This window comes from Capsicum annuum, chromosome 11 (genome assembly GCF_002878395.1).
Source record: "Capsicum annuum cultivar UCD-10X-F1 chromosome 11, UCD10Xv1.1, whole genome shotgun sequence".
Classification (NCBI taxonomy): Eukaryota; Viridiplantae; Streptophyta; class Magnoliopsida; order Solanales; family Solanaceae; genus Capsicum; species Capsicum annuum.
The window spans coordinates 110303544-110322733 of record NC_061121.1 but is presented as its reverse complement, the minus strand read 5'-3'; positions in this window follow the sequence as shown (position 1 = coordinate 110322733).

Sequence of the window (19190 nt, the reverse complement as noted above, 5' to 3'; positions counted from 1 at the left end):
CTACTCTATCAGAAGAATTTCTTATATTTGATATAGTCTAATTTTTTTAAGAGCTCTTGAATTAAATATTTAGCTTTAGACTTCAAAACAATGGATCTTGGATAATAGAACTAAGGAACAAGAATATTGTTGGTCATTATTTTGGTGTATGGTGTTCAGATTTTTTATTCTTAATGAAACCATGAGCAATTGAACTTCTTTGCATACACAGTTTCTCGAAATACTAGTAGATTTTATTTTCGGTCCTCCTCTTTTTGTTGAGTGTAGTAGTGCAATAATGTTCATGACATGATATGAAGTTTTCATTGTTATTTAAACTTTTCTTTGAAGAAAGTAAAGTTCAACGTTGAAATAGTAGGACATTGACCCGACCCGACCCTGGACCTTGTCGTAATGGGCATCCCAAGTCCAACCAGGAACGGGGATCGCCTCCTATTACCCAATCCAACCATCTATATCCAGCCTTAGATGGGCTGAATTTCTAGCAATAACAAGATAGCGTAAATGCTTTCATGAAGACTCTAGGATAGGGTCACAACCGTGACCAACCCAACTGAGTCCACCCATACAAAACCAACCATCCAACCATATCAAGCCAAACCAAAGCCCATAAACTGGGCCATAACAAAAGAGAATACCAGAACATAATATGATAATCAATCCTAAAATGTAATACGATGGAACACTAAAAAATCCTGTGATGTGGTGCCAACCCACCAGCCTGTTCCAATGCCAAGGCTGATACCAATACTGATCCCGCCTATACCAACCCCCAGAATTATCAAAAAGCCTCTATCCAAAAGAGTAAACAAATTCGGTTGGGACATGACCCCAACCATGGGCAAAACCAATATCCAAAATAAAACCAAAGTGTCTAACAATATCCATAACATGAAATGATGTCATCCGAAAGGATAGAAGCTCACCACTTCAGTCCAAATATTGATATTGTCACACCCCTATTTTTACCGCATTCGACCCCGCTAGGGAGTTGGTTTTACAGAAAAATGAGTTTTTCCAATTAAAGTGACATTTTGAGTAGAGTTTATTTTATTTACAGAGTCGCCACTTAGAATTAAGTTTGGATGTTCCAAGTCACCTTATTGAATCCCTATTCAAAATAAAATGACTCTTTATTTTTGTTCTGCGAACTAGAAATCCAGATAAGGAAATCTGTTGACCGAGGGAAGGTGTTAGGTACTCCTCGAGTCCCGTGGTTCTAGCACGATCGCTTTAATGACTTACGTCTGGCTTTAATTAATCTCTTAGATGTATAATATTTGTTAGCCTAAAAGTTATTTATCGTCCGCTTGTAATTTATTTTAACTTATTTAATTATATTAATGTGTGGATTGTCGGTAGCAGTACTTTCCGATCATGCCACGGGTTTGAATATATTTCTCACGCCTTTGAGGCCTTTATGGATCGTCCCAATTTTCCAAGTCTAGATAAGCACCTAAAAGGTTTAGAATCTATCTAACCCGGTTCAAATGACTTCAAATGGTATATTAAATTTTATTATAACGAATGGTCGGTAGCAGGGTTTTCCAACTTTACCGCTAACTTTCTCTTATATGTTAACTCTTAATTTCTTGAGGTTAAGAACCTAAATTATTCTTTTGTGAATTGAATATCCTTTTAATAATGAATTTGAAAATAGTACTCATCTCGTCTCATCTCGTTCGCTTTTTTTATACTAACAAATAGTAATTAATTAACCATACATGTTAATTCTAAGCCATGATAACATTAAGGTATATCAACAATTCAGCCAAAACTAAAAAATACAGTATCAAACAAGCAAACAATCATGAAATATAGAAACAATTTGACAAAAGCATGAAAATTACAACTAAAAAATAAGTGAAAGCGATATGAACCCAAATTGGAATTATATAGATTATTATATGGTGAAAAAAATAAGATGGCAAACATGAGTAAATTTCAAGTCAAAACAAAAAAAAAATGTCCTGCATGGGATTTACACATGAAAGTTTATGAATATTTTTAACTCGTTCATTGAAGGAAACAACATCCATAACTCAACCTTAAATACAATTCAATGCCGACTACTTGTCATCTTGAAGACAACTTCCTACCATACAAATGATTTTGCCAGAATCAGGCAAAAATTTTAAGCTCAATATATGAACCCATTTGGGCTCTACTTTAAATCAAGGTTAAACTAAAAAATGTGTAGCATAAATATTTGAAATTTATCTAGGCCAAACTCTTGTATGCATAAGGACCTTAAACAACAACTACACGGGTTGCTTGGATTTGAACCTAAATCCAACCTTACTCTAATATATTAATAACTCTATCAGTAAAAAAAATTAACAAATTTAACTAATCCTACCACTTTTATTTTTAAACAAAACTAATTGTTGCCAACAATAACGTTAAAGGGAAATAAACTCAATTATAATCATAATACCAATATTCTGGGACTATTAGCCTAAGTTTATCAAAGTAAACAATTGAAAAAGGAGAAGAGAGAATAAAACAACCAATTGACAACAAGATTGAATAAGTGGGTTAGATAGTAACATTTAAATCATTCAAATAGAGAAGTGTACATTTGAAATAATCCATCCAAAAATTACGTTAGCCTCAAAGGACATGAACATATGCAATTAGCAGAAAAATGAAAACAAGTATAATATATTATATAGGCAATATGCGAGATTGAACTGCAGATCAATTATTCATGATAAAATACTCACATAATTGATCAACTGTATGGACTACACAATATGTGAAATCATTTAAACAACTTTGTTCATTCTTTGATACAAAATAAAACTACGAATAAAGGAACCGAATAGGAACCTGTGTGGTAGAATAACTGATGTAGAAACAAAAATGCCTTCACCAGAAACTCGAAAGGGGACCCAAACTCAAACTCGTCACTTTCTTTCCGTGCATTTCTAACGGTTTTTCCTCTTCTGTTTCTAAATTTTCTCTAACTTTGGTTCCTACTACTCTTTCTCTTCTTTATGGTTTCTCTCTTTCTTTTGTTTTCAAAGTTTTTTTTTCTTTGGTTTTCTCTCGTTTTTTCTTTGCTTCTTGCTTTCAATGTTGTCTCCCTTTTTGTCTGTTTTCTCCCTAGTCTCTATAAGTGTTGTTTATATAATAGTGTGTGCGTGTATTTGTAGTGGGGATGTTAGGTTTTGTGGGGTGGTTTGGGTAGTGGAGGTAATGGGTGATGGGGTAGTTTAGTGAAGGAAGTGAGAATTGCGGGGTGGTTTAGGTAGTGGAGGTAATGGGTGATAGGGTAGCTTTTAGGTTATTATTATTTTTTTCAATATTTTAAATAGAATTAAAAATGATAAAATCTATTAAAAATTAATAAAATATAAATAATTTAAATAGATAGCCTTAGAAATATGATTTAGAAATATTAATATCACTAGAGTCTTTATTAAAATTTAAAAGAAGAAAATAAATATAATTTTTATTATTATTATTATTTTTTTTAATAAATAATAAAAATTAAAACTTATTAAAATGTGATTCTATCTTTGTAGTTTTCAAAACTTTTAACAAACCGTATAAACAAGATAAATTTGAAATATCAATTTAGACCTAAAAAAAAATTGAACACTAAAATGAAATAAAAACGTTAGGTTTGGTCAAAAATTAGGTGTTTACAGAATGCCCCTGTTTGTTTGGAAATATGGAGAATTTTTGAGCACAGAAGTAAACATGAGTAATTTTTGGCCCAGCCATTTATTCAACAGTAATACGTAAATAAGTAGAAAAGAGGTGTGACCGAGTTTTGGCTTTGGACATCCTACATATCTCGGGTTACAAGAGAATCAGGTCATGTGTAGTTTAAATTGATGTAAGAGTGGAAGGGTGAATTAGAGAGTCGAGGTGAGATCCCGTCGGTTTTCCGATTCGCGATTTATTTTATTACATCAAAAAAGAAAAAATGAAACTATAAATGAAAAATACAAGCTAATATAAATTCTATTGGTCTTGATTCTTTTGCTTCAAATCTTTCTCTTGGATCTTCAGTTATCGCCTCACCTTCTTCTGGTGGGTACCTTGATCATAATTTGATCTTGAAGTTAGGATTTGAGACTTGAACTTGAAATTTGGATTGAGTCATTGACACTCTTCCAAAGGACAATTCATAGAATAACTTTTGGATGCTTGTTCTCTTGATCAAAAGTTGAAAGATGTGTCTTGAGATGTTGGACCGCTACGGATGCAAGACTGACTCTAACTATCTTCAAAGTAATCATTCTTCTATATTCTGTCTGAAGACGGGATTTCATTCTTGAATATACATGTGCTTTGCAGAAAAACTTGCAGGCCATCAAAGAAAATAAAACAAAACAAATATTTTTTTTAATAGAAAAAAAATTTCCCAATTTGCACTAGGAAAATTTTGTGAGTTATTAGAAAAACTACACAATAATTTAAAAATAAATAAAAATGATAGAAATCAAAGCTAGGTATGCAATAAAATAAGATTCTTGTTCTCAATAATGCAACTAAATGATGTTATGCCTTGTGAATGCATGAAAAAGAATTAGGATTTTTTCTTCTTAAAATGTGACTAGGGTTTGTCATACCCTATGAAGACATAAAGAAGAAAAATAGAAAGGTTTATTTCCTAAAATATCAACTAGGGGATGGCGCCCTATAAACACGAAATAAAATGTCAACTAGGAGATGGCGCCCTATGAAGACGAATAAAAAAATTAGGAAATGGTGTTTCCTAAGATGTCAACTAGGGGATGACGCCCTATAAAGATGAATAAGCTATCAACTAGGGGATGACGCCCTATGAAGATGAAATAAGATGTCAACAAGGGGATGACTCCCTATAAAGACAAATAAGAAGTCAACTAGGGGATTACGCCCTATGAAGACGAAATAAGATGTCCACTAGTGGACGAATAAGATATCAACACGAGGATGGCACACTATGAAGACGAAATAAGATGTTTACTAGGGAATGACGCATTATGAAGATGAATAAGATGTCAACTAGGGGATGACGCCCTATGAAAATAAATAAGATGTCAACTAGGGGATGGCGCCCTATGAAGACGAAATAAGATGTCCACTAGGGGATGGGGCCCTATGAAGACGAATAAGATGTCACCTAGGGAATGGTGCCCTATGAAGATGAGATAAGATGTCAAATAGGGTATGACACCCTATGAAGACGAGATAAAATGTCAACTAGGGGATGACGCCCTATGAAGACGAATACGATATCAACTAGGGGATGGCGCCCTATGAAGACAAAAAGATGTCACCTAGGGGATGGCGCCCTATGAATACGAATAAGATGTCAACTAGGGGATGGCGCCCTATAAATACGAATAAGATGTCAGCTAGGGGATGGCGCTCTATGAAGATGAGATAAGATGTCAACGAAGGTATGGCGCCCTATGAAGACGAATAAGATGTCAACTAGGGGCTGGCGCCCTATGAAGATGAGATAAGATGTCAACTAGGGGATGGCGCCCTATGAAGACAAATAAGATGTCAACTAGGGGATGGCGCCCTATGAAGATGAGATAAGATGTTAACTAGGGGATGACGCCCTATGAAGACGAATAAGATGTCAACTAGGGGATGGCGCCCTATGGAGACAAAAAGATGTCAACTAGGGAATGGCGCCTTATAAAGACTAGATAAGATGTCAACTAGGGGATGGCGCCCTATTAAAATGAATAAGATGTCTACTAGGGGATGACACCCTATTAAGATAAATAAGATGTCAACTAGGGGATGACGCCCTATGAAGATGAGCTAAGATGTAAACTAGGGGATGGCACACTATGAAGATAAGATAAGATATCAACTAGAGGATGATGCCCTATGAAGACGAGGTAAGATGTCAACTAGGGAATGATACCCTATGAAGACGAATAAGATGTCAACTAAAGAATGGCGCTCTATGAAGACGAAATAAGATGTCCACTTGGGGATGGCGCTCTATGAAGACGAATAAGATGTCAAATAGGGGATGGCACCCTATGAAGATGAGATAAGATGTCAACTAGGAGATTGTACCCAATGAAGATAAATAAGATGTCAACCCGGGGATGGCCCCCTATGAAGATGAGATAAGATGTCAACTAGAGGATGGCACCATATGAAGACAAATAAGAAGTCAACTAGCGAATGGCACCCTATGGAGACAAATAAGGTATCAACTAGGGATGGAGACCTATGAAGATGAATAAGATATCTACTAGGGGATGACGCCCTATAAAGACGAGATAAGATATCAACAAGGGGATGACGCCCTATAAAGACGAATAACATATCAACTTGGGGATGACACCGTATGAAGATGAGATAAGATGTCAACTAGGGAATGATGCCTTATGAAGATGAGATAAGATGTCAACTAGGGGATTATGCCCTATGAAGATAAATAAGATGTTAACTAGGGGATGACACCCTATGAAGACCAAGATGTCAACTAGGCGATGGCGCTCTATAAAGACAAATAAGATGTCAAATAGGGGATAGTGCGCTATGAAGACAAAATAAGATGTCAACTAGGAAATGACGCCCTATGAAGATGAATAAGATATCAACTAGGGGATGGCACCCTATGAAGACGAGATAAGATATCAACTAGGGGATGACGGTCTATGAAGACAAATAAGATGTCAACTAGGGGATGACGCCCTATCAAGATAAAATAAGATGTCAACTAGGGGACGAATAAGATATCAACAAGGGGATGGCAGCCTATGAAGACAAAAGAAGATGTCTACTAGGGGATGGCACCCTATGAAGATGAATAAGTTGTCAACTAGGGGATGACGCCCTATGAAAATAAATAAGATGTCAACTAGGGGATGGCGTCCTATGAAGATGAAATAAGATGTCCACTAGGGGATGGGGCCCTATGAAAAAGAATAAGATGTCCACTAGGGGATGGGGCCCTATGAAGAAGAATAAGATGTCAACTAGGGAATAGTGCCCTGTGAAGAAGAGATAAGATGTCAACTATGGGATAACACCTTATGAAGACGAGATAAGATTTCAACTAGGGTTGGCGCCCTAAGAAAATGAATAAGATGTCAACTAGGGGATGGCGCCCTATGAAGACAAAAAGATATCAACTAGGGGATGGTGCCCTATGAAGAAGAATAAGATGTAAACTAGGGGATGGCGCCCTATGAAGACTAATAAGATGTCAACTAGGGGATGACGCCCTATGAAGAAGAATAAGATGTCAACTAGGGGATGGCGCCCTATGAAGACGAATAAGATGTCAACTAGGGGATGGCTCTCTATGAAGACGAGATAAGATATCAACTAAGGTATGGCGCCCTATAAAGACGAATAAGATGTCAACTAGGGGCTGACGCCCTATGAAGATGAGACAAGATGTCAACTAGGAGATGGCGCCCTATGAAGACAAGATAAGATGTCAACTAGGGGATGGCTCCTTATGCAGATGAGATAAGATGTTAACTAGGGGATGATACCCTATGAACACTAATAAGATGTCCACTAAGGGATGACGCCCTATGAAGACAAAAGGATGTCAACTAGGGAATGGCGCCTTATGAAGACTAGATAAGATGTCAACTAGGGGATGGCACCCTATAAAAATGAATAAGATGTCTACTAAGGAATGGCACCCTATGAAGATGAATAAGATGTCAACTAGGGGATGACGCCCTATAAAAATGAGATAAGATGTCAACTAGGGGATGGCGCCCTATGTAGAAGAGATAAGATGTCAACTAGGGGATGATGCCCTATGAAGACAAGATAAAATGTCAACTAGGGAATGATGCCGTATGAAGACGAATAAGATGTCAACTAGAGGAAGGCACCCTATGAAGACGAAATAAGATGTCCACTTGGGGATGGCGCCCTATCAAGATGAATAAGACGTCAACTAGGGGATGGCGCCCTATGAAGACGAGATAAGATGTCAACTAGGGGATGGCTCCCTATGAAGATGAGATAATATGTTAACTAGGGAATGGCGCCCTATAAAGACGAATAAGATGTCAACTAGGGGATGGCTCCATATGAAGACAAAAAGATGTCAATTAGGGAATGATGCCTTTTGAAGACTAGATAAGATGTCAACTAGGGGATGGCGCCCTATGAAAATGAATAAGATGTCTACTAGGGGATGGTGCCCTATGAAGATGAACAAGATGTCAACTAGGGGATGATGCCCTATGAAGATGAGATAAGATGTCAACTAGGGGATGGCGCCCTATAAAGATGAGATAAGATGTCAACTAGGGGATGACACCCTATGAAGACAAATAAGATGTCAACTAGGGAATGGCACCCTATGAACACAAATAAGATGTCAACTAGAGGATGGAGCCGTATGAAGACGAATAAGATATAAACTAGGGGATGACGCCCTATGAAGACGAGATAAGATATCAGCTAGGGGATGGCGCCCTATAAAGATGAATAAGATGTCAACTAGGGGATGACGCCATATCAAGATGAGATAAGATATCAACTAGGGACTGATGCCTTATGAAGACGAGATAAGATGTCAACTAGGGGATTATGCCCTATAAAGACGAATAAGATGTCAACTAGGGGATGACACCCTATGAAAACCAAGATGTCAACTAGGAGATGGCGCCCTATGAAGACAAATAAGATGTCAAATAGGCGATGGCGCCCTATGAAAACAAAATAAGATGTCAACTAGGGTATGGCGCCCTATGAAGATGAATAAGATATCAACTAGAGGATGGCGCCCTATGAAGACGAGATATGATGTCAACTAGGGGATGGAGCCCTATGAAGACAAAAAAATGTCAACTAGGGGATGGTACCCTATGAGAATGAAGCAGATGTCAACTAGGGGATGGTACCCTATGAGGATAAAAAGATGTCAGCTAGGGGATGGTACCCTATGAGGACAAAAAGAATTAGTTACTTTTGTTCCCTAAAGAGTACTCAGGAGATGTTTTACCTGTTGAGGTAAGTGAGTGTTTTTATTTTTTATTTTTATATTTTTTTTTGATGAAAAAATATTCCCCAATTTGGATGCGAGGAACTTTGAATTTTTTTTATAGAAAAAAATGCCCTAGTATTATACCTTTTAGGGATTTAAAAAAAATTTTATTCAGTGAGACCGAATCCTATTGTAGGATTGCCTACGTATCTTGCGTAGCAAGAATCAGGTCTAACATAGGTCACGAGAACATAATATTTTTTTTTGAAAGTATGTGCTTTGTAAAGATCAGAGAAGATTGAGAAGAATGAAAATAAATCATTTCTTGACTTAAATTGATACCAACAATTTGCATTATGGTCGAATTATCTCTAATTACTTTCGATCAAAAATCAAGATCAACTTAGAAGTGATCCCTCTAGTTTCAAATGGTACCTCGAATATACTTAATTTTTGACAAGATCTTTTTATCTTGCCTCAATCAAGTGTTTAAAATTCTTCTTATCCTTAAGTTTTAAGTGCCCTTACCACAACTAAAGTCCTAATTTACTCATAATAAAAGAGTTCAGATTTGAGGACATTTAAGAATCACTCACACTCAGAAAGATATTCAACACATCAATGAAATACCGTAAGCTTGACAATCATATAAGTATCTACTAATGTGTGAACACTCAAAATGGAATCATGTAGGACTAGTCATTGGTTGATATTGTAGGCTTAGGGATAGGTAGGATGATATTTGGGAGTTAAGTGACTAATTCCTCAATGAGCACTGCACTATTTCCGTGCTTTTTCTATTTGTTATGGTTCGACGCTCGATCTTCTTTGTTGTGCTTCTTTGCCCCTTATTTTTTATTTGTTTCGACTTTGTTTGAACCTTGTGCTGGAGATTTTCTCCTTTTATTTTTGATAAATGTATTTTCTTAATTTTTTTTATGATGATGAGGATTCTCTATCTTTATTGGAGTTTTTTTTTATTTTTTTTAATGGGATTTTGCTCTTTCTTCTTTGAAGTCATCTTTTGTTTTTGTTCTCCTGGGCTATACGTTCTTTGCCTCTGGCTCCTTTGATATTGAATCTTCATTTACAACTTGTACTTATTTAGTGCGCTCAATGAAGTAGGCCAAAGGAGTGATAGTGCATATAAGCACTCGAAAGGTATAGGCTCAGATGTGGTTATCCAAAGTAAAGGTTTTAGGCGCAAAGGGAGAAATGCTAGTAATTAATGTCATTTGGTGGGTTATGAAATGCACAATCGAATCAAAGAAGGCCTACGATCATTTTCCAAACCAAGTGATCTCAAAATTTTGCCTCAACAGACATTCAAGCCAAGTTTTAGATCAATAGAGCAATGCCTTTGAATTTTCAATCTAAAGCTCACCAATCAATGCACATGAAACAGTGAGGTAAGATTTATTTTAAACTTGACTTAGAACAAGAAAACTTTGCAAGTGAACTTTAGTATAATTAGAGGCATCAAAAGAATTTGTAGTTCACAATCAAGTTGGTCCACTCTATAGTATCTCATAATACACTTAATTTTTTTTTCAATTCATATTTTTAAGTATGTTGGTACCAATTATTAGGTCAAGATTTATTTTTTTTAGATAAGACCAAACTCGAAAGAAGATTTGCCTACGTATCTTGTTGAAATAAGAATCAGGTCAAACGTAGTTCAGGAAGCTTAAAAGATGAAGCCAGAACTTTTTTTTTTTGAATTTTGAATTAGGAAAACTTTTTTTTTCTTTTCTATTTTTGTTTTTGAAATCTTAATAAACACCCTTTTTTTTTACTTTATATAAGTATTTCTTTTAGAAGAAGACTAACATCCCTTATTTTTTTATTTTTTATCAAATTTAATAAGGATCACCGAACCTAAGAAAGATTGCCTACGTATCTCATCAAGATGAGAATCAGGTGTGCGTAGTTCGTGAAGCAGGAGACATGAAGAAATCCGCTTTTTATTTGAAAAGAAAATAATTTTATTGAATTTATTAATAATTTTTTTATTTTTGAAAACAAATTGATTGATTTTTTTTGTAAGGGTCAAAACTTTTTTTTTCTTTTCTTAAGAAAATACAACCTTAGTTTTTAAGAATCATCGAATCCGTGGAGGGCTGCCTACGAATCTCGCGGAGATGAGAATCAGGTGTGTGTAGTTCGTCCAGATTGCGGCAAACTCGATAATTTATAAAATTATTTTTTTGTCTTTTATAGTGAAGGCAAATCTTGCACCTCATTTGAGTGTCAGAAAAGGATAGGTTTTGGAGATCAATTTTCAGTCTCTCTTACACTAATGGATTCCAAATCTGGACAACATTCAACACAACCTAATATTTAATGCAACTAGTGACACAAAAAATTAATAGTTTTAAAATAGGGTACTTTTAGACATTCAAAACTTTGTCGAGCCTCCACTAAGTTAAAAATGCACGTTATGCAAATAAAGTGGAGCCTAATAGGGATAATCATGTCTAATTTTTAGTTCTACTAGTTTTAACCTGGCAGAGTTAGGTATCTAGACTGGCTGTAAAACAAGAGGACAACTCGAGTCGGGCAAGGACAGCTTTACCGGTAGTAGGGCTTTTCAGCCTCACTGTTGGTCTCTTCTATCCTAAATCATGGGTGACTATAGAATTCTTCCCAGGAGCGTTGCCGCATCTCTGATATCTCAAGTTGGGGAGCGTATACCGCATCTCCGAGAATAAAGTATCTCAGAAGACTCAGATGGGTGCGCGAGAGAAGACAGTTTATATTACAATTCAAATAATATCAAAACAGTTAAACATGAGGGAAAATAACACATTTAGGCCAACAATATGCAATATCAAAATTAAATGAAGCCAAACAAGTCAATATAAATGTTCGAATTCTGATTATATCCCCAGTGGAGTCTCCATCTGTCACACCCTAATTTTTTACCGCATCTGACCCTGCTAGGGAGTTGGTTTTAGAGAAAAAATAGGTTTTTCCAATTAAGGTAACATTTTGAGTAGGGTTTATTTTATTTACAGAGTCGTCACTTGGAATTGAGTTTGGATGTTCCAAGTCACCTTATTGAATCCCTATTCAAAAGAAAATGACTCTTTATTTTTGGTCTGCGAACTAAAAATTTAGATAAGGAAATCTATTGACCGAGGAGAAGGTGTTAGGAACCCCCCGAGTCCCATGATTCTAGCACGGTCACTTTAATGACTTACGTTTGACTTTAATTAATCTCTTAGATATATAATATTTGTTAGCCTAAAAGTTATTTATCGTCCACTTGTAATTTAATTATATTAATGTTTGGCTTGTCAGTAGCAATACTTTCCGATCATGCCATGGGTTTGGATATATTTCTCGCGCCTTTGAGGCCTTTATGGATCGTCTCAATCTTCCAAGTCTAGATAAGCACCTAACAGGTTTAGAATCTATCCAAACCGGTTCAAACGACTTAAAATGGTGTATTAAATTTTATTATAACGAATAATCGGTAGCAGGGCTTTCCAACTTTATCGATAACTTTCTCTTATGTGTTAACTCTTAAGTTCTTGAGGTTAAGAACCTAAATCATTCTTTTGTGAATTAAATATCCTTTTAATAATGAATTTGAAAATAGTACTCATCACATCTCGTTCATTTTTTTATACTAACAAATAGTAATTAATTAACCATACATGTTAATTTTAAGCCATGATAACATTAACGTATATCAACAATTTAGCCAAAACTAAAAAATACAGTATCAAACAAACAAACACTTAATCGTGAAATATAGAAACGATTTGACAAAAGTATGGAAATTACAACTAAAAAATAAGTAAACAGGATATGAACCCAAATTGGAATTATATAGATTATTATATGGTGAAAAAAATAAGATGGTAAACATGAGTAAATTTCAAGTCAAAACAAAAAAAAATGTTCTGAATGGGATTTACACATGAAAGTTTATGAATATTTTTAACTCGTTCATTGAAGGAAACAACATCCATAACTCAACTTTAAATACCATTCAATACCGACTACTTATCTGTTTGAAGACAACTTCCTACCATGCAAATGATTTTTGCCAGAATCATGCAATAATTTTAAGCTCAATATATGAACCCATTTGGGCTCTACTTTAAATCAAGGTTAAACTAAAAAATGCGTAGCATAAATATTTAAAAATTATCTAGACCAAACTCTTGTATGCATAAGGACCTTAAACAACAACTACACAGGTTGCTTGGATTTGAACCTAAATCCAACCTTACTCTAATAATAATATATTAATAACTCTATCAGAAAAAAAAATAACAAATTAAACTAATCCTATAACTTTTATTTTTAAAGAAAACTAATTGTTGCCAACAATAACGTTAAGGGGAAATAAACTTAATTATAATCATAATACCAATATTCTGGGACTATTAGCCTAAGTTTATCAAAGTAAATAATTGAAAAGGGAGAAGAAGAAAAACACAACTAATTGACAACAAGATTGAACAAGTGGGTTAGATAGTAACATTTAAATCATTCAAATAGAGAAGTGTACATTTGAAATAATCCATCCAAAAATTACGTTAGCCTCAAAGGACATGAACATACACAAGTAGCAGAAAAATGAAAATAAGTATAATATATTATATAGGCAATATGCGAGATTGAACTCCGGACCAATTATACTCCGGACCAATTATTCATGATAAAATACTCACATAATTGATCAACTGTATGGACTACACAATATGTGAAATCATTTAAACAACTTTGTTCATGCTTTGATACAAAATAAAACTACGAATAAAGGAACCGAATAGGAACTTGTGTGGGAGAATAACTGATGTAGAAACAAAAATGCCTTCACCAGAAACTCGAACGGGGACCCAAACTCAAACTCGCCATTTCCTTTCCATGCTTTTCTAATGGTTTTTCCTCTTCTGTTTCTAAATTTTCTCTAACTTTGGTTCCTACTACTCTTTCTCTTCTTTCTGGTTTCTCTCTTTCTTTTGTTTTCAAAGTTTTTTTTCTTTGGTTTTCTCTTGTTTTTCCTTTGGTTCTTGTTTTCAATGTTGTCTCCCTTTTTGTCTATTTTCTTTCTATTCTCTCTAAGTGTTGTTTATATAATGATGTGTATGTGTATTTGTAGTGGGGATGTTAGGTTTTGTAGGGTGGTTTGGGTATTGGAGGTAATGGGTGATGGGGTAGTTTAGTGGAGGAAATGGGAATTGTGGGGTGGTTTAAGTAGTGGAGGTAATGGGTGATGGGGTAGCTTTTTAGGTTATTATTTTTTATTTTTTTAATATTTTAAATAAAATTAAAAATGATAAAATCTATTTAAAATTAATAAAATATAAATAAGTTAAATAGCTAGCCTTAGAAATATGATTAAGAAATATTAATTTCACTAGATTCTTTATCAAAATTTAAAAGAAGAAAACAAATATAATAATTATTAGTATTATTATAATAAATAATAAAAATAAAAACTTATTAAAATGTGATTCTATCTTTGTTGTTTTCAAAACTTTTAACAAACCTTATAAATTAGATAAATTTAAAATATCTCATTTAGACCTAAAAAAAAATTGAACACTAAAATGATATAAAAACGTTAGGTTTGGTGAAAAATTAGGAGTTTGCAATACCGAATCCACATGCTAAATAGGAAGAGTACAATGATCGGTTCTTGGTTTGTGTGGTTATACAACCTCCAGTAGATGGGTTAGTGAGTGATCACTAGCATGAATCTCAGGATAAGGATAAAATAAAGCCAGTTATAAAACAAAGTAAAACCATAAAATGAACACAACCATACATATATATATAACCATGTCGAGAAAGGGGATCCGGGTTTAGCATGCATTTAATACCTTTACCTGGGTTGTGTAGCTTGGCCATCCTAAACCAATCACGGGCTATATGGGTTTAGCTCCCCTTGCTAAAAGGGTCCCAGTGCGTGTAGCCACTCGAACAGGGAAGTATCCCATGGGATGACTAGTACATCCCCTAATAGTGTGACATCATACACAGGGTCCACTAAGACCAATCCTCATATCGGCAAATACGAGTTTTCAATTTTGGTACCCTTGGAACCGCCACCTTCCATGGCTTTTCTACACACCCTGCCATTAATGCCCAATTAAAAACATTTTCAAATAACCAACCAATTCTTTTACCATTTTATTAACCAAGGCCAATATTAGTGGTATCGTTATACCACCCTTTACTTGCAAGTAATATCCATAGCCAAACTATTTAGGTTAAGGGGACTTTTAAGTGGCCTTGCATATACCATATTAAACCACTTGGGAGAATTCTATGTTCCCCACAAGTATAACCATTTAGCCTTTAGACTTTTCAAACTATTTAAACCATCCATAATTCCTTTACCAAGTTTAAAACATGCAAGAGTTCCATTAAAAGAAGTCATTGTAATGAACCTATCTTTATAAGCATTTTATCAAACATCTTGGGGGCATAATATAACCAAAATCAATTCCAAAGACCATTAAACCATTACCATGCAATCCAATTGTCCAAAACCCCTATTTATGCATATAAAAGTATAATTAAAATCATAGGAAACCATAACCAAGCATTTAATATTAAAACCCCCAAATAATAGTTGAAAGCCATAATCATGAAATAGTAAAATCATGAAATTAATCATATAAGCCATGCCTTCAGTTAAATTACAATAAGGGAAGAGAATCATGCCTTATACCGAACAATTGATGGAAAGAAATCACCAAGACAAGCCCCAAAGAAATCCTCAAGATGAAACCCTAGCCTTCTTGCCCCAAAAGCGCTTAAGAGAATTATCGTGTTTTAGAATAGCTTCTAAGTGAATGAATAGAATAATAGGGTAAATAACCTCCTAAGTATATTAGAAGTCATGGTACTAATTAGGGTAAGTAGAAAAATATCTAGAATACCCCCACTTTAATCCCTTAAAACCCCATCACAGGGATACGACTGACCCTTATGAGTCGTACCCTCCCAATATGATTGGTACCCACCACTCGTATCCAAGCCTCAACCCTTAGATCAAATATATTCCTGTATAAAACTCACACAACCAAGTCGTAAACACAACATACGATCCATACCCATGACCCGTATCCCTATCAAAATGAAATACCAAGACAATCAAACATTGTCCATGATACGAGTCCCTGATACGACTCGAACCAAGCCCTATGACTCATACCCCTAAGTTGTACCAATTTCAATGACCAAAATAATCCCACCAACTAACACTGGTCAGTATACGATAGGACCAAACCACCCATGCCCCAACGTATGGCTCATACCCATGAGTCGTATTGGGTCCAGAAAATGGAAATTCCAGGAAATTTTCTAAGAGTAAAAACCCAAGATGTTTTAGTCTTCCCTACTATGAACATTCATCCCCAAATGATGGATAAGGTAGGGGTACCTGGTAGCACCAAAGCGTACACATAAGTGTATGTGGTCTTATCAAGTAGTAAAGTGGCCTTCAAGAAGCCAAGTATCGATTCCACAGAGACATGATTCAACAATGATTCAATTCTAGTTTACAATTTAGATTAATGTAGTATGATAGTAACCAAAAAGAGTTTGAAATTTGAAAATTGTAGAAAAGTAAACAATGCGGAAAGTAAAGATCTTGAAGCAATCAATAGGAGAAAAGCCCAAGGTTAAAGCACTTTGAACAATTATACTATGTATTGAACTTTGTTCGTTAACTTGCTTATCTTGGTTGTTGATTCATAAGGTTAATTGCATGACCATAGTCTCCTAACCTCTAATCTTTTACCTAAGTTGAACCTTACAACTACATCTTTTAACGGTGATGTAATAGTCCACTTAAGTTCTTTCAGCTATCATCCTACATATAAATCAAGTAAGCCATCTAAGTACATCGTTGTCCTAGGTGCTAAGTTTAATTCTTTATTTTATAAAAGAATAAAAACCCAAACTTTGTTTATTTCTATGTTCTATCTCCATATTCCCTCTCTCGAGTTTACAAGGTTGACAATAGATGTATTCTAAGGGTCACGAATCCTTAAAATAATTATAACAAGAATAAACAAACAACCAATAATGATAAGAAAATCAAACGAACTCAATTAAAAACAATACTACTCATGTTCTTGGCTTTAACCCCGGAAAGAGGGAGTTTAGCCACGCATAGTCATAATCATAATCACAAGGTTGTAATTAACAACTGAAAACATGAATGAACTAAATAAAAATAATAAAAACCTAAAGAAGAAGTTGTAGCAGCCTCTTGATCTCCAAAATATGTCCAAAGATAGTAAAAATGTACACAAGGTGTGTTTATATAGTTAGCCAAGCCTTAGCCACGTAGGAGTTGGATTTCATGTTGAATTTTAGCCCTAAAATGGAGAATGCGATGCATGCTTTATTCCATAGGAACGGATCATGCGACGCACGCTTATCGCATTGTGCTTCTGGAATTCATTTTCACGAATTTGGTTAAGTGTTGATCGTCCTTCCTTCCATCCCTTGCCTTGTGGTGTATTTCCCATGGATTTCCAACCTTTTAAACATAAAAACACCATCATATTCATATCACAAGGCTTCCTACACAATCACACACCACAAATTAGCAATTTAAATAATATTATATCCATACCAATGAATAAAAAACAAGAGCTAAGACTAGGCTAGTTCCAATTGATCTTCCACTTATTGTTCCCCGTCTACACTTGATCAAATTTCCATTCATAATCACATATTTAAGCCATTTGTAATGCATTAAATATGATAGCATCCATTAAGATAGACTAGACAAGCAACTAGCTCAAGCTAGAAAAACTAGTTTTCTCTAATGAACTCTAATTGATTCAATTAAGTACAAACTTGTTGGAAAACACTTATAACCATTATAAACATGTCATTTTACACTTACATGACCATTTATCTCATTATCAACCCATATAGCGTGCGTATCAATCATCAAAGTAAGGCTAAAAAGACTAGAATAGTGACAATGCATAAATACACCCAACATCACCAGCCCACACTTAAAAACTTGTTCGTCCTCGAAAAACTCTTAACTATAATCATCCTCAACTAAGGAGACCCTACACTTCTACTAAACGCAAGACGCTCAAGCTAGTACTACAATGACTACATGAACTATAAGTTAATATGCTAAGCATATTATTTACACAATTGAACGCTTATGAACACTACTTCAAAATATCCTAGCCTCAAGAATTGACTCACCTAGTTGGCAAAATTATGCTTATTATTTGGCAAAATCATGCTTATCATTCAATCAAGAAAATCATACAAATCACATATATTCATCAAATATGCGCCCTTACAATAAGAGAGTCACCCATAATCACTTACAGTTAAGCAATTTATAACATGATGGGTACAAGAATCAAAGTACACTCACTCTCACAAAGAATTCACAAGTTACACATAATGAACCATAGGCTTTCCCTTAGTGTAGTACTCCACTAATATCAAAATGTCAAGTATAGTATCAATTAGTTCTTTTTCGGGTTGTAATGTAGGCTAAGAGACGGGTAGGAACCGTTTGGGAATAGTGACTAACCTCTCTAAGCATTTTAATGCACTACATTATGCATTTAAAATCAATCTCCAACAACCAAATTACACTCTTTCATCTCCCTATATCATTTGTTTTTGCCCCATCTCTTTTAAGCATTTCCACAAACGCTTGGTGGATGTATTATTTACTACCACATAAATCAATTTTTCTCTTTTTCACTCCCATGGAAATATTTTTAGCATAAATTATATCACACCCATCCACCACACATCAATTATCAACACCAATAACTATTACCTTGGGGCATCAATTTCATTTTTCCCTCTTATTTCTCAACTCCTTACTTAATTAATTTTTCATTAAAGCACCTAAGAGATTTTTGGATCAAATTATGGTCTATCAAAGAAGGATTAGGCTACTTATGAGGTTTCCAAAGAAAAATCTAAAGACTCAATTGGGGTTAACTAGGATAATGCACAATGGTAGGACAAATAGAAGGTATAAAACAAGGCTATCAAAGAAATGTCATATCATCTCCTAAACCCACATTCTATATTTTGCTTCACATACACACCTAGAAAGGTCTAGACATCACATGCAATAAGGAATATACTACAACCTCTCACGTACACATAGCACATGCTCAACTTAATAGGATCATCATAGACTCCCAACCAAACAATAGAATAAATTCAAATTTGAGCCAACAAGTATAAGAGTCACATATAAGAGCCTAAGAGTCTAAAA